General features: G+C 53.1%; 3 non-coding genes and 2 pseudogenes across 3 annotated transcripts; all 5 read left to right on the forward strand.

Moving 5' to 3' along the window:
- Positions 1 to 1,027: 1,027 nt before the first annotated feature.
- Positions 1,028 to 1,207, forward strand: LOC132810602 (U2 spliceosomal RNA; annotated as a pseudogene).
- Positions 1,208 to 8,367: 7,160 nt separating this feature from the next.
- Positions 8,368 to 8,545, forward strand: LOC132810604 (U2 spliceosomal RNA; annotated as a pseudogene).
- A 1,812-nt stretch (positions 8,546 to 10,357) lies between these two features.
- Positions 10,358 to 10,549, forward strand: LOC132810563 (U2 spliceosomal RNA). The gene has a single exon (XR_009642928.1). It is a non-coding gene; the product is annotated as a U2 spliceosomal RNA (small nuclear RNA).
- A 1,807-nt stretch (positions 10,550 to 12,356) lies between these two features.
- LOC132810593 (U2 spliceosomal RNA) lies at positions 12,357 to 12,548 on the forward strand. The gene has a single exon (XR_009642957.1). It is a non-coding gene; the product is annotated as a U2 spliceosomal RNA (small nuclear RNA).
- Positions 12,549 to 14,378: 1,830 nt separating this feature from the next.
- On the forward strand, positions 14,379 to 14,569 carry LOC132810594 (U2 spliceosomal RNA). Its single transcript, XR_009642958.1, has one exon. It is a non-coding gene; the product is annotated as a U2 spliceosomal RNA (small nuclear RNA).
- Positions 14,570 to 15,511: the final 942 nt, after the last annotated feature.

Raw genomic sequence — 15,511 nt, forward strand, 5'->3', positions numbered from 1 at the left:
CCTGATGGCCACCTTTGTGTGTGGCTGCATCAAGCTGTGCGTGGATCCCCGGTACGCAAACACCAAGTGTCACTACGTACTGAGGTTCTACCTGTCCCCGGTGTTGCGAAGGATGGGCCTGGCCTCGCTGCCGCGGAACGCTCCGAGTAGTTGGACCGTTCCGTACCACCTGTCCTTCGTGGAGAAATTTCTGAAGAAAAACACCTTTGACCACAAGTCCATCAGGAAGTGTCAGCACGTAGCGTCCTTGAGACCCTTCGGGAAAAGGAGAGGGCGGATCCTGTTGAGTGGTTCCCTGAGCAGACTGTCAAAGCAATTTGGCAGAATGCCTCATCGCCAGAACTTTCCAACAAGCACCAAGACATGGCTTGGCTGGTGGTGAGAAGGGCTCTACCTGTGAGATCGTTTATGCACGCCCGGACTCTCAGCCGCACCGCACGCTGCCCTCGAAGCGGCTGCGGGGGGACGAGACTGTCACACACCTCCTTCTGGAATGTGCCTATGCAGAGGAAGTCTGGAGAGGAATGCAGTGGTATTTGTCGAGGTTCGTCCCGAGCAGCGCCGTGACACGGGACTCCGTGCTCTACGGCCTGTTCCCCGGGACGCACACCGAGACGAACATCAACTGCGCCTGGAGGATCATCAACTCGGTGAAGGACGCTCTCTGGGCGGTCCGAAACCTGTTGATCTTCCAGCTGAAGGAGTTGACCCCGACTGAGTGTTGCAGACTGGCACATTCCAAGGTCCAGGACTACGTGTTGAGGGACGCGCTGAAGCTTGGGGCAGCTGCCGCCAAGGCGCGGTGGGGAAAGACCACCGTTTAACATCTGCCTGTCGAAAGAAAATCAGGGGGCCCATGCAGTCATTTGGGCTCTGCTGACGCCTCAGCTCAATATAAGAGTGGAGTGATGCACTGATCTGCATGGAATAATGACAATTCTAAGCTGTGTATGTAAATGTGAAATATGAATGGCATTACCTAATGTACAGTGTATCAAATTATTTATGCATATTTTATGAATAAAGTATATTTTTGAAATAAAAAAAAAAGTTTCTGTTCTTATCAGTTTAATCGCTGATATCTCCCGAAGGTGGGAGTGTTTGTATTAAATGGATTTTTGGAGCAGGGAGATGGCTTAAGGGCTTGCTCTGTCCTCTCCATGTATCAGCCTGGTATTGCAGTGTTTCCAGGAATGGTGCACCCAACGCTTACCCAAGTTCAAAAGCAGGTGAATGCAATGTGAATCTCTTGCCTTTGCTAGTTTGCCGTGTTGATGGCAGTCAGTGATTGTTGCATCTATTGTCTTTTCAGTTGCAGGAAACTATCGTCTTTTGTTACGGGTTTTCTGTCTTATGAACCTGCTCTGCAGTTACCTGATGAAGTGCAGCACGCAGAAAGCCAGGACAGGGGTAACCCCAACGTGCTACAGGGAACATTCTGGAACCAGGGGCCTGCCAGGAAGGTAACTTGCCAATTTAAATGAATGGATTTGCCCTTGTCTGCCGTTTTGGGCTTCTGCGGTCGTTCTTGGAACGTATCCCACCGATGGTACGGCGGTGGCGGGGGGTGGGGTGACTGCTGTAATTTCAAAGAACCCCGTTGGGCTGAAACCTGGTGTTGTGGGATTTTTAACACAGTCAAATCAGGTTGTGGGATCCCATGACTCAGCCAATGTCAAATGGCTATCAGATCAGCCCCCACAGCCCCTTCCCAACCCCCCCGCCTCCCCCCCCACCCCCGAGGCAACAAATTTATCCTAATATTTTCTTGAACAAGAAAGAAATGTCTTTGGTCTGTTTCCTGAATAGAGTGAAACCCCCATCTCTGTTTGTTTCTTCGCAAACTACTGTACGGAAGCGACCTGCTTTAGTAGCTACGTCTGTACGTAAAGATTATTCACGCAGACGATCGCCCAAGGCTGGAACTGGCTTCAGCTCCCTGGTGCCACCAGGCAGCCGTACTAACCACTGATCCACTGTGCCACCCGTACGATTTGGAACGATTTGTCATCATTTGCGGTGCAAGTAGCGAAACAGTTGTCAGTTTGTCAACTGGGTCGATTATAATGTTGTCAGCGATCTGCAGCAATGTGAACGGAGATGTCGAATCGAGCTGCTGGGGTGATGAGGCGCGCTTGCAGCGTGACATGTTTACACGGGGAGATCAGCTCCCTCCCCATTCTCCAGAGAGTCGGATACAAGTAGAGAGGATATTGAGAGTGGACGATAAAGAAAGGGTGCACGGACGTAATTCGCTTTTCGCAACTTTTCGGATTGATGCGGAATGCCGAGGAGCGAATCCTGTACGTGAGGGAAACGATGATTGGCATTTATGGGCAAGCTACACCAACACAAGGGGAGGCAATGAATAGGATCTTTCCGTCAAGGCCAACATTTCTCGCCCATGCCGAGATCAGCCTGGTGGAGAGCTGCTCTCTCGAACCGCTGCAGTCCAAGTGCTGTCGGTAGCCCCGCGATGCTGTTTGGGCGGGGATTCCCGATTTTGACCCGGTAACACCGGAGGAACAAAGACATATTTGCAATTCAGGACAGCGAGTGTCTCGGGGGGGGGGGAGAGAACTTGCGAATGGTGGTGTTCCCGTGGATCTGCTGCCGTCATCCTTCGAGGCTGCGTTGGCCATGGGTTTGCAAGGTGCTGCCTGAGGAATTCTGGTGAATCTTGTAGATGCCGGGGGAATGAATGACCCTGCCGGGGGAATGAATGACCCTGCCGCCGCCGCTGTCCCCGATCACCGGAGAAACCTCTCTGCAGTCGACCTGACGTGCGGTGGCTCCGGCCCGCCATCTGATTGGTCGTCAGCGCGACCTACGCGGCTACGTAACAGATGGAGAGAAAAGCACGGGGAAAGCACAGCGACTGCTGCAGAGTGATCTTCCGGTCTGGTGGATATCTTGGAAGGAAGGTAGACGGTAAGGGAATAAAGGAACTTTGAATATCATCAAACTGATGGAAAGGATAGTCGGCAAATATGACCTCCACCGTTGGAGTATTAATGTGCTATCGCTTCTCGGCCTTTTGGCTTGGAATATGTGTAGTTTCCTGAGGTCCCGAGGAAGAATTCTGCTCGAGAGCTGCAGGTTCGACGCTGCAGAAGTGCGCAGGCGGGAGAAAAACCAAGGGGTTCGTGTTGCGATCGTTGGAGCTGCTGGAGACCATCGCTGGATCGTGATTGGCCGCTGGAGGATCGTTTGGTTGTGCTGACCTGCTCTTGGTGGATCTTTATGCTGGCTTCGCCTAACGCCAATTCAGGTATCAGCCAACCTTGAGCTATGGCCTCAGCAGCCGCTCGCAGCCCTGGCCAGGGCATTTCGCAACACAGTCAGGGTGACTGTGAAGAAGGTGGAGGAGCACACACCGGTCGATCGGACGGTGTTTGTGAAGAAGGTTTTGCTGGAGTGCTGTGGGTTTGCAGCAGCGGACGTGTACTGCCTGCAGGATTTCCCTGGGGCAGGCTACTTCGACGTGACCTTCAGGAGCGTGAAGCATTGTGAGCAGCTCCTGAAGGTCTTCAAGGAGAAGGAAGGGAACCTCTGTTCTCCATCTTGTCGGCGGTCCCGTTGTGTGTGCTTCCTGCGCAGAGGAGTCGGGTTGTGACAATCCAAATGTACAACCCTTACGTCCCAGCGGCAGATGTTCTCACCTTCTTGAAGAGGTATGTCCAGGTGGAAGGCGAAAGCACCGATGGGTCGATCCTTTCGGGATCTGGACCAGTAAAGCGGCAGGTCAAGGTAACCCTGAGGTCGATGGCAGCGGGAACATCCTCCACCCACCCTCCAGCTTCGCCATCGGAGGAAGCAGAGGTTACCTGACGTACGCAGGGCAGCCGAAGGTGTGCCGAACCTGCGGAGGTCAGGCCACATGGCGGCCGACTGTAAGGTGACTGTATGCCGAAATTGCAAACAGGAAGGCCACCTGACCAAGGATTGCAAGGAGGCCAAGAACTGTAACCTGTGCGGAGAGGCGGGCCACATGTACAAGGCCTGTCCAAGACGAGGAGCCGCCACTTACGCACAGATGGCCAGAGGTGGCAACACGAGCCGGGGACCGCCAAAGCCCCAGGGCACCACAAGATAGCACGGAAACGGTGCCTGGAGACACCCAGAAGGAAGAGCAGGCGGTAGCGGAGCAGACGGCAGACAGCGGGGAGGTACAGCAGCCGATCCAAGCTCCTTCAAGGCAGACGGAGGAAATGGAAGAGGAGGAATCAAAGGAGGCAGATGACTGGATCACAGTCAGAAATAGGAAGAGGAAACCTGTCTCGGGGCCCCAAAGCCACCCAGAGAAGGGGGAAACGACACCTCCAAGCCGAGGATACAGGCAGCTCTCTGATGGTGAGGACGGGCGCAAGAAGGGTCGCCACCAGAGGAAGAGACAGAGCGCCATGGGGAGAAAGGAGGGCAGCACCACCCAAGAAGGGAAAGACGATCCCTCTGTGGGGATGGGTAAAGGCCTCCCCCTACCCGGTGAGAACCAAGAGGTGTCCACCGGCCCACAGCTCCAGGTAACTGGGAGCAGCGGTCCTGTGACAGCCCCACTGTCAGATGGAGAACTGGACGGTGCGGACCCTGGGCTTGACACAAAGACACCGAGCGGGGAAATGGCTCCAGCGTGGAGCCGGACAGCTACCTCAGCCCTGGATGGTCCAGCAGTTTGCCGTCACCCACGGGATGCACGCAGCTACCCCAGAGGAGCAAGACCAGCAGCAAATGGACACTATTAACCTTGTAAATTGTTAAAAATGGGGTTTAAAGTTGCCAGCATCAATGTGCGTAGCATCAAATCGGCTACGCGATGTGTTTCAACGATGGCCTTCCTGGCCAGCGTTAAAGCCGACCTCCTGTTTCTGCAGGAGTGTGGGATACCGCACCTCAGCAGCTACAGGAGATGGTCGAGCTTGTGGGCCCATGGGCAGTCAGTTTGGTCGGGGGGCAACGATAGCCCGCGCCTCCGGCCTGTATCCTGTTGCGAGGAAGCAACTTCACCATCTCCGAGGTTAAGGAGGTGGTGGGCGGGCGCCTCCTCGTCGCCGACGTTATGTACAGGAATGCTCCCCTGAGACTGATCAATGTGTACGCCCCAGTGGGTAAGAGTGAACGGTTGGCCGTCCTGCAGCAGCTTCCACTGTTGCTGGCTACGTCCAGGCCGGTCATTCTGGCCGGAGACTTCAACTGTATCATTGATGCAGATGGACGATCCGGCGGGGGGGACAGTAAACTGGACGCCACGTCCAGAGCCCTGATGGACGCGGTAAAAGATGCCAAGCTGCACGACGTCTTCAGCACCCCCTGCAGACGGAGCGCAGCGTAGATACACCTGGTCACGGGCAGACGGGTCTATCCGCTCAAGGATAGATTACCTGTTTGTGTCCCGAACGCTCTCGGTCAGATCCACCGACGTCAAGCCGGTGTTCTTCTCTGACCACTGCCTCCTGCTGGCCGACTGTCACCTACAGGACGAGCAGCGGGCGGGTAAGGGAACGTGGAAGCTGAACACTAAGCTGTTGACCCCGGGAAAACATTGAGGAGCTCAAGAGGGACTACGCAGGTTGGAGAACCGTGAAGCCCCTCTTTGAGTCTCCAGCAGACTGGTGGGAAACAGTTAAAGGGAACATCAAGAGGTTCTTCATCCTCAAAGGTGTTCAGGAGGCGAGAGAGAGGCGGGGAAAACTGTCCCAGCTCCAGGGAAAGTATGCAGAACCTGCTCCTGCTGCAGACGATGGGGGTCGATGTCACGGAGGACCTCAAGGAGGTGAAGGGCCAGCAAGCCTCGCTCTTTGCCTCAGAGGCCTCCAAGATAATCTTCCGGTCCAGGGTCCGCTCGGTGGAGCAGGACGAGACGTGCTCACGTTTCTTCTTCCAGAAGGTGCACAAAGAGAGCTCTGTGCTCAGCAGCCTGAAGGAAGAAGACGGCTCGACAACGTCATCTCAGGCTGACGTCATGAGGATCAGTAAATCCTTCTATGCCAGTCTGTATGACGCGAAGCCGACCGACAGCGCGGCCTCCCAGTCGTTCCTGTCGTCTATCACGGAGGTCTTAGACGACAGAACACGCGAGAGGCTGGACCAGCCGCTATCTCTGGACGAGCTGACCAAGGCCCTCGAGTCCTTCGAAAAGAATAAAACTCCCGAAGCGATGGCTTACCGGTCGAGCTCTATTCCGCTCTGTGGGACTTGATTGGCCAGGACCTGCTGGAGGTGTATGTCAGTATGCTTCGGGCAGGTACCATGAGCGAATCCATGAGGAAAGGCATCATCACCCTCATCTATAAGCGGAAGGGGGAGAGCGAGGAACTCAAAAATTGGAGACCGATCACTGTTGAATGCAGATTACAAAATCCTGTCAAAGGTAATTGCCAACCGGGTCAGGTCTGCTCTGGGGTCGGTGATTCACCCTGACCAAACCTGTGCTGTGCCAGGCAGGAAGATCGCTGAGAGTCTCGCACTCCTCAGGGATACGATCGCCTACGTGCAGGACAGAGGGTTGGACGCCTGCCTGATCAGCCTGGACCAGGAGAAAGCCTTTGACAGGATATCACACATGTATATGAGAGATGTTCTCTCCAAAATGGGCTTTGGGGAGGGAATCTGCAATTGGATCAGACTGCTCTACACCAACATTGTCAGTGCAGTCTCAATCAATGGGTGGGAATCAGATAGCTTCCCAGTCAGATCTGGAGTAAGGCAGGGCTGCCCTCTCTCTCCTGCCTTGTTTGTGTGCTGCATAGAGCCATTTGCCGAGTCCATCAGGAAGGATGCGAGCCTGAGAGGGGTGACTATTCCGGCAGCGGGGGCCTGCAGGTTAAGGCCTCCCTGTACATGGATGACGTCGCCGTTTTCTGCTCGGATCCGCTGTCCGTGCGCAGACTCATGTGCATTTGTGACCAGTTCGAACGGGCCTCGGGGCCAAGGTAAACCGAGGCAAGAGCGAGGCCATGCTCTTCGGGAACTGGGCCGACCAATCCTCGATCCCCTTCACCGTCAGGACCGACCACCTGAAGGTGCTGGGTATTTGGTTCGGGGGGGCTGGGGCGTGCGCCAAGTCTTGGGAGGAGCGTATCAGTAAAGTGAGGCAGAAACTGGGCAGATGGAGGCTACGGTCGCTCTCCATCACGGGAAAAACCTGGTCATCAGGTGTGAGGCACTGTCATTGCTGTTGTACGTGGCACAGGTCTGGCCTATTCCCAGAACCTGCGCCGCTGCAGTCGTCCGGGCCATCTTCCAGTTCATATGGAGTTCAAAGATGGACCGGGTCCGAAGGGACTCACTGTACAAAGATCTGGGCAACGGGGGAAAAAATACACCCAATGCCACCCTCACCCTGATGGCCACCTTTGTGTGTGGCTGCATCAAGCTGTGCGTGGATCCCCGGTACGCAAACACCAAGTGTCACTACGTACTGAGGTTCTACCTGTCCCCGGTGTTGCGAAGGATGGGCCTGGCCTCGCTGCCGCGGAACGCTCCGAGTAGTTGGACCGTTCCGTACCACCTGTCCTTCGTGGAGAAATTTCTGAAGAAAAACACCTTTGACCACAAGTCCATCAGGAAGTGGTCAGCACGTAGCGTCCTCGAGACCCTTCGGGAAAAGGAGAGGGCGGATCCTGTTGAGTGGTTCCCTGAGCAGACTGTCAAAGCAATTTGGCAGAATGCCTCATCGCCAGAACTTTCCAACAAGCACCAAGACATGGCTTGGCTGGTGGTGAGAAGGGCTCTACCTGTGAGATCGTTTATGCACGCCCGGACTCTCAGCCGCACCGCACGCTGCCCTCGAAGCGGCTGCGGGGGGGACGAGACTGTCACACACCTCCTTCTGGAATGTGCCTATGCAGAGGAAGTCTGGAGAGGAATGCAGTGGTATTTGTCGAGGTTCGTCCCGAGCAGCGCCGTGACGCGGGACTCCGTGCTCTACGGCCTGTTCCCCGGGACGCACACCGAGACGAACATCAACTGCGCCTGGAGGATCATCAACTCGGTGAAGGTCGCTCTCTGGGCGGTCCGAAACCTGTTGATCTTCCAGCTGAAGGAGTTGACCCCGACTGAGTGTTGCAGACTGGCACATTCCAAGGTCCAGGACTACGTGTTGAGGGACGCGCTGAAGCTTGGGGCAGCTGCCGCCAAGGCGCGGTGGGGAAAGACCACCGTTTAACATCTGCCTGTCGATAGAAAAGCAGGGGCCCATGCAGTCATTTGGGCTCTGCTGTCGCCTCAGCTCAATATATGAGTGAGAGATGCACTGATCTGTATGGAATAATGACAATTCGGAGCTGTGTATGTAAATGTGGAAATATGAATGGCATTACCTAATGTACAGTGTATCAAATTATTCTATGCATATTTTATGAATAAAGTATATTTTTGAAATAAAAAAAAAAATTCTGTTCTTATCAGTTTAATCGCTGATATCTCCCGAAGGTGGGAGTGTTTGTATTAAATGGATTTTTGGAGCAGGGAGATGCTTAAGGGCTTGCTCTGTCCTCTCCATGTATCAGCCTGGTATTGCAGTGTTTCCAGGAATGGTGCACCCAACGCTTACCCAAGTTCAAAAGCAGGTGAATGCAATGTGAATCTCTTGCCTTTGCTAGTTTGCCGTGTTGATGGCAGTCAGTGATTGTTGCATCTATTGTCTTTTCAGTTGCAGGAAACTATCGTCTTTTGTTACGGGTTTTCTGTCTTATGAACCTGCTCTGCAGTTACCTGATGAAGGTGCAGCACGCTTAAAGCCAGGACAGGGGTAACCCCAACGTGCTACAGGGAACATTCTGGAACCAGGGCCTGCCAGGAAGGTAACTTGCCAATTTAAATGAATGGATTTGCCCTTGTCTGCCGTTTTGGGCTTCTGCGGTCGTTCTTGGAACGTATCCCACCGATGGTACGGCGGTGGCGGGGGGTGGGGTGACAGCTGTAATTTCAAAGAACCCCGTTGGGCTGAAACCTGGTGTTGTGGGATTTTTAACACAGTCAAATCAGGTTGTGGGATCCCATGACTCAGCCAATGTCAAATGGCTATCAGATCAGCCCCCACAGCCCCTTCCCAACCCCCCGCCTCCCCCCCCACCCCGAGGCAACAAATTTATCCTAATATTTTCTTGAACAAGAAAGAAATGTCTTTAGTCTGTTTCCTGAATAGAGTGAAACCCCCATCTCTGTTTGTTTCTTCGCAAACTACTGTACGGAAGCGACCTGCTTTAGTAGCTACGTCTGTACGTAAAGATTATTCACGCAGACGATCGCCCAAGGCTGGACTGGCTTCAGCTCCCTGGTGCACCAGGCAGCCGTACTAACCACTGATCCACTGTGCCACCCGTACGATTTGGAACGATTTGTCATCATTTGCGGTGCAAGTAGCGAAACAGTTGTCAGTTTGTCAACTGGGTCGGATTATAATGTTGTCAGCGATCTGCAGCAATGTGAACGGAGATGTCGAATCAAGCTGCTGGTGGTGATGAGGCGCGCTTGCAGCGTGACATGTTTACACGGGGAGATCAGCTCCCTCCCCATTCTCCAGAGAGTCGGATACAAGTAGAGAGGATATTGAGAGTGGACGATAAAGAAAGGGTGCACGGACGTAATTCGCTTTTCGCAACTTTTCGGATTGATGCGGAATGCCGAGGAGCAAATCCTGTACGTGAGGGAAACGATGATTGGCATTTATGGGCAAGCTACACCAACACAAGGGGAGGCAATGAATAGGATCTTTCCGTCAAGGCCAACATTTCTCGCCCATGCCGAGATCAGCCTGGTGGTGAGCTGCTCTCTCGAACCGCTGCAGTCCAAGTGCTGTCGGTAGCCCCGCGATGCTGTTTGGGCGGGGATTCCCGATTTTGACCCGGTAACACCGGAGGAACAAAGACATATTTGCAATTCAGGACAGCGAGTGTCTCGGCGGGGGGGGAGAACTTGCGAATGGTGGTGTTCCCGTGGATCTGCTGCCGTCATCCTTCGAGGCTGCGTTGGCCATGGGTTTGCAAGGTGCTGCCTGAGGAATTCTGGTGAATCTTGTAGATGCCGGGGAATGAATGACCCTGCCGGGGAATGAATGACCCTGCCGCCGCCGCTGTCCCCGATCACCGGGAGAAACCTCTCTGCAGTCGACCTGACGTGCGGTGGCTCCGGCCCGTGCCATCTGATTGGTCGTCAGCGCGACCTACGCGGCTACGTAACAGATGGAGAGAAAAGCACGGGGAAAGCACAGCGACTGCTGCAGAGTGATCTTCCGGTCTGGTTGGATATCTTGGAAGGAAGGTAGACGGTAAGGGAATAAAGGAACTTTGAATATCATCAAACTGATGGAAAGGATAGTCGGCAAATATGACCTCCACCGTTGGAGTATTGATGTGCTATCGCTTCTCGGCCTTTTGGCTTGGAATATGTGTAGTTTCTGTTCTTATCAGTTTAATCGCTGATATCTCCCGAAGGTGGGAGTGTTTGTATTAAATGGATTTTTGGAGCAGGGAGATGGCTTAAGGGCTTGCTCTGTCCTCTCCATGTATCAGCCTGGTATTGCAGTGTTTCCAGGAATGGTGCACCCAACGCTTACCCAAGTTCAAAAGCAGGTGAATGCAATGTGAATCTCTTGCCTTTGCTAGTTTGCCGTGTTGATGGCAGTCAGTGATTGTTGCATCTATTGTCTTTTCAGTTGCAGGAAACTATCGTCTTTTGTTACGGGTTTTCTGTCTTATGAACCTGCTCTGCAGTTACCTGATGAAGGTGCAGCACGCAGAAAGCCAGGACAGGGGTAACCCCAACGTGCTACAGGGAACATTCTGGAACCAGGGGCCTGCCAGGAAGGTAACTTGCCAATTTAAATGAATGGATTTGCCCTTGTCTGCCGTTTTGGGCTTCTGCGGTCGTTCTTGGAACGTATCCCACCGATGGTACGGCGGTGGCGGGGGTGGGGTGACTGCTGTAATTTCAAAGAACCCCGTTGGGCTGAAACCTGGTGTTGTGGGATTTTTAACACAGTCAAATCAGGTTGTGGGATCCCATGACTCAGCCAATGTCAAATGGCTATCAGATCAGCCCCCACAGCCCCTTCCCAACCCCCCCGCCTCCCCCCCCACCCCCGAGGCAACAAATTTATCCTAATATTTTCTTGAACAAGAAAGAAATGTCTTTAGTCTGTTTCCTGAATAGAGTGAAACCCCCATCTCTGTTTGTTTCTTCGCAAACTACTGTACGGAAGCGACCTGCTTTAGTAGCTACGTCTGTACGTAAAGATTATTCACGCAGACGATCGCCCAAGGCTGGAACTGGCTTCAGCTCCCTGGTGCCACCAGGCAGCCGTACTAACCACTGATCCACTGTGCCACCCGTACGATTTGGAACGATTTGTCATCATTTGCGGTGCAAGTAGCGAAACAGTTGTCAGTTTGTCAACTGGGTCGGATTATAATGTTGTCAGCGATCTGCAGCAATGTGAACGGAGATGTCGAATCAAGCTGCTGGTGGTGATGAGGCGCGCTTGCAGCGTGACATGTTTACACGGGAGATCAGCTCCCTCCCCCATTCTCCAGAGAGTCGGATACAAGTAGAGAGGATATTGAAGTGGACGATAAAGAAAGGGTGCACGGACGTAATTCGCTTTTCGCAACTTTTCGGATTGATGCGGAATGCCGAGGAGCAAATCCTGTACGTGAGGGAAACGATGATTGGCATTTATGGGCAAGCTACACCAACACAAGGGGAGGCAATGAATAGGATCTTTCCGTCAAGGCCAACATTTCTCGCCCATGCCGAGATCAGCCTGGTGGTGAGCTGCTCTCTCGAACCGCTGCAGTCCAAGTGCTGTCGGTAGCCCCGCGATGCTGTTTGGGCGGGGATTCCCGATTTTGACCCGGTACCACCGGAGGAACAAAGACATATTTGCAATTCAGGACAGCGAGTGCCTCGGGGGGGGGGAGAACTTGCGAATGGTGGTGTTCCCGTGGATCTGCTGCCGTCATCCTTCGAGGCTGCGTTGGCCATGGGTTTACAAGGTGCTGCCTGAGGAATTCTGGTGAATCTTGTAGATGCCGGGGGAATGAATGACCCTGCCGGGGGAATGAATGACCCTGCCGCCGCCGCTGTCCCCGATCACCGGGAGAAACCTCTCTGCAGTCGACCTGACGTGCTGTGGCTCCGGCCCGTGCCATCTGATTGGTCGTCAGCGCGACCTACGCGGCTACGTAACAGAAAAGCACGGGGAAAGCACAGCGACTGCTGCAGAGTGATCTTCCGGTCTGGTTGGATATCTTGGAAGGAAGGTAGACGGTAAGGGAATAAAGGAACTTTGAATATCATCAAACAGATGGAAAGGATAGTCGGCAAATAAGACCTCCACCGTTGGAGTATTATGTGCTATCGCTTCTCGGCCTTTTGGCTTGGAATATGTGTAGTTTCTGTTCTTATCAGTTTAATCGCTGATATCTCCCGAAGGTGGGAGTGGTTGTATTAAATGGATTTTTGGAGCAGGGAGATGGCTTAAGGGCTTGCTCTGTCCTCTCCATGTATCAGCCTGGTATTGCAGTGTTTCCAGGAATGGTGCACCCAACGCTACCCAAGTTCAAAAGCAGGTGAATGCAATGTGAATCTCTTGCCTTTGCTCGTTTGCCGTGTTGATGGCAGTCAGTGATTGTTGCATCTATTGTCTTTTTCAGTTGCAGGAAACTATCGTCTTTTGTTACGGGTTTTCTGTCTTATGAACCTGCTCTGCAGTTACCTGATGAAGGTGCAGCACGCTGAAAGCCAGGACAGGGGTAACCCCAACGTGCTACAGGGAACATTCTGGAACCAGGGGCCTGCCAGGAAGGTAACTTGCCAATTTAAATGAATGGATTTGACCTTGTCTGCCGTTTTGGGCTTCTGCGGTCGTTCTTGGAACGTATCCCACCGATGGTACGGCGGTGGCGGGGGGGGGGGGTGACTGCTGTAATTTCAAAGAACCCCGTTGGGCTGAAACCTGGTGTTGTGGGATTTTTAACACAGTCAAATCAGGTTGTGGGATCCATGACTCAGCCAATGTCAAATGGCTATCAGATCAGCCCCCACAGCCCCTTCCCAACCCCCCCCGCCTCCCCCCCCCACCCCCGAGGCAACAAATTTATCCTAATATTTTCTTGAACAAGAAAGAAATGTCTTTAGTCTGTTTCCTGAATAGAGTGAAACCCCCATCTCTGTTTTGTTTCTTCGCAAACTACTGTACGGAAGCGACCTGCTTTAGTAGCTACGTCTGTACGTAAAGATTATTCACGCAGACGATCGCCCAAGGCTGGAACTGGCTTCAGCTCCCTGGTGCCACCAGGCAGCCGTACTAACCACTGATCCACTGTGCCACCCGTACGATTTGGAACTATTTGTCATCATTTGCGGTGCAAGTAGCGAAACAGTTGTCAGTTTGTCAACTGGGTCGGATTATAATGTTGTCAGCGATCTGCAGCAATGTGAACGGAGATGTCGAATCGAGCTGCTGGTGGTGATGAGGCGCGCTTGCAGCGTGACATGTTTACACGGGGAGATCAGCTCCCTCCCCATTCTCCAGAGAGTCGGATACAAGTAGAGAGGATATTGAGAGTGGACGATAAAGAAAGGGTGCACGGACGTAATTCGCTTTTCGCAACTTTTCGGATTGATGCGGAATGCCGAGGAGCGAATCCTGTACGTGAGGGAAACGATGATTGCATTTATGGGCAAGCTACACCAACACAAGGGAGGCAATGAATAGGATCTTTCCGTCAAGGCCAACATTTCTCGCCCATGCCGAGATCAGCCTGGTGGTGAGCTGCTCTCTCGAACCGCTGCAGTCCAAGTGCTGTCGGTAGCCCCGCGATGCTGTTTGGGCGGGGATTCCCGATTTTGACCCGGTAACACCGGAGGAAACAAGGACATATTTGCAATTCAGGACAGCGAGTGTCTCGGCGGGGGGGGGAGGGGGGGGAGAACTTGCGAATGGTGGTGTTCCCGTGGATCTGCTGCCGTCATCCTTCGAGGCTGCGTTGGCCATGGGTTTGCAAGGTGCTGCCTGAGGAATTCTGGTGAATCTTGTAGATGCCGGGGAATGAATGACCCTGCCGGGGAATGAATGACCCTGCCGCCGCCGCTGTCCCCGATCACCGGGAGAAAACCTCTCTGCAGTCGACCTGACGTGCGGTGGCTCCGGCCCGTGCCATCTGATTGGTCGTCAGCGCGACCTACGCGGCTACGTAACAGATGGAGAGAAAAGCACGGGGAAAGCACAGCGACTGCTGCAGAGTGATCTTCCGGTCTGGTTGGATATCTTGGAAGGAAGGTAGACGGTAAGGGAATAAAGGAACTTTGAATATCATCAAACTGATGGAAAGGATAGTCGGCAAATATGACCTCCACCGTTGGAGTATTAATGTGCTATCGCTTCTCGGCCTTTTGGCTTGGAATATGTGTAGTTTCTGTTCTTATCAGTTTAATCGCTGATATCTCCGAAGGTGGGAGTGTTTGTATTAAATGGATTTTTGGAGCAGGGAGATGGCTTAAGGGCTTGCTCTGTCCTCTCCATGTATCAGCCTGGTATTGCAGTGTTTCCAGGAATGGTGCACCCAACGCTACCCAAGTTCAAAAGCAGGTGAATGCAATGTGAATCTCTTGCCTTTGCTAGTTTGCCGTGTTGATGGCAGTCAGTGATTGTTGCATCTATTGTCTTTTCAGTTGCAGGAAACTATCGTCTTTTGTTACGGGTTTTCTGTCTTATGAACCTGCTCTGCAGTTACCTGATGAAGGTGCAGCACGCAGAAAGCCAGGACAGGGGTAACCCCAACGTGCTACAGGGAACATTCTGGAACCAGGGGCCTGCCAGGAAGGTAACTTGCCAATTTAAATGAATGGATTTGCCCTTGTCTGCCGTTTTGGGCTTCTGCGGTCGTTCTTGGAACGTATCCCACCGATGGTACGGCGGTGGCGGGGGGTGGGGTGACTGCTGTAATTTCAAAGAACCCCGTTGGGCTGAAACCTGGTGTTGTGGGATTTTTAACACAGTCAAATCAGGTTGTGGATCCCATGACTCAGCCAATGTCAAATGGCTATCAGATCAGCCCCCACAGCCCCTTCCCAACCCCCCCGCCTCCCCCCCCACCCCGAGGCAACAAATTTATCCTAATATTTTCTTGAACAAGAAAGAAATGTCTTTAGTCTGTTTCCTGAATAGAGTGAAACCCCCATCTCTGTTTTTTTCTTCGCAAACTACTGTACGGAAGCGACCTGCTTTAGTAGCTACGTCTGTACGTAAAGATTATTCACGCAGACGATCGCCCAAGGCTGGAACTGGCTTCAGCTCCCTGGTGCCACCAGGCAGCCGTACTAACCACTGATCCACTGTGCCACCCGTACGATTTGGAACGATTTGTCATCATTTGCGGTGCAAGTAGCGAAACAGTTGTCAGTTTGTCAACTGGGTCGGATTATAATGTTGTCAGCGATCTGCAGCAATGTGAACGGAGATGTCGAATCGAGCTGCTGGTGGTGATGAGGCGCGCTTGCAGCGTGACAT

This window comes from Hemiscyllium ocellatum, unplaced genomic scaffold (assembly GCF_020745735.1).
Source record: "Hemiscyllium ocellatum isolate sHemOce1 unplaced genomic scaffold, sHemOce1.pat.X.cur. scaffold_1785_pat_ctg1, whole genome shotgun sequence".
Lineage (NCBI taxonomy): Eukaryota > Metazoa > Chordata > Chondrichthyes > Orectolobiformes > Hemiscylliidae > Hemiscyllium > Hemiscyllium ocellatum.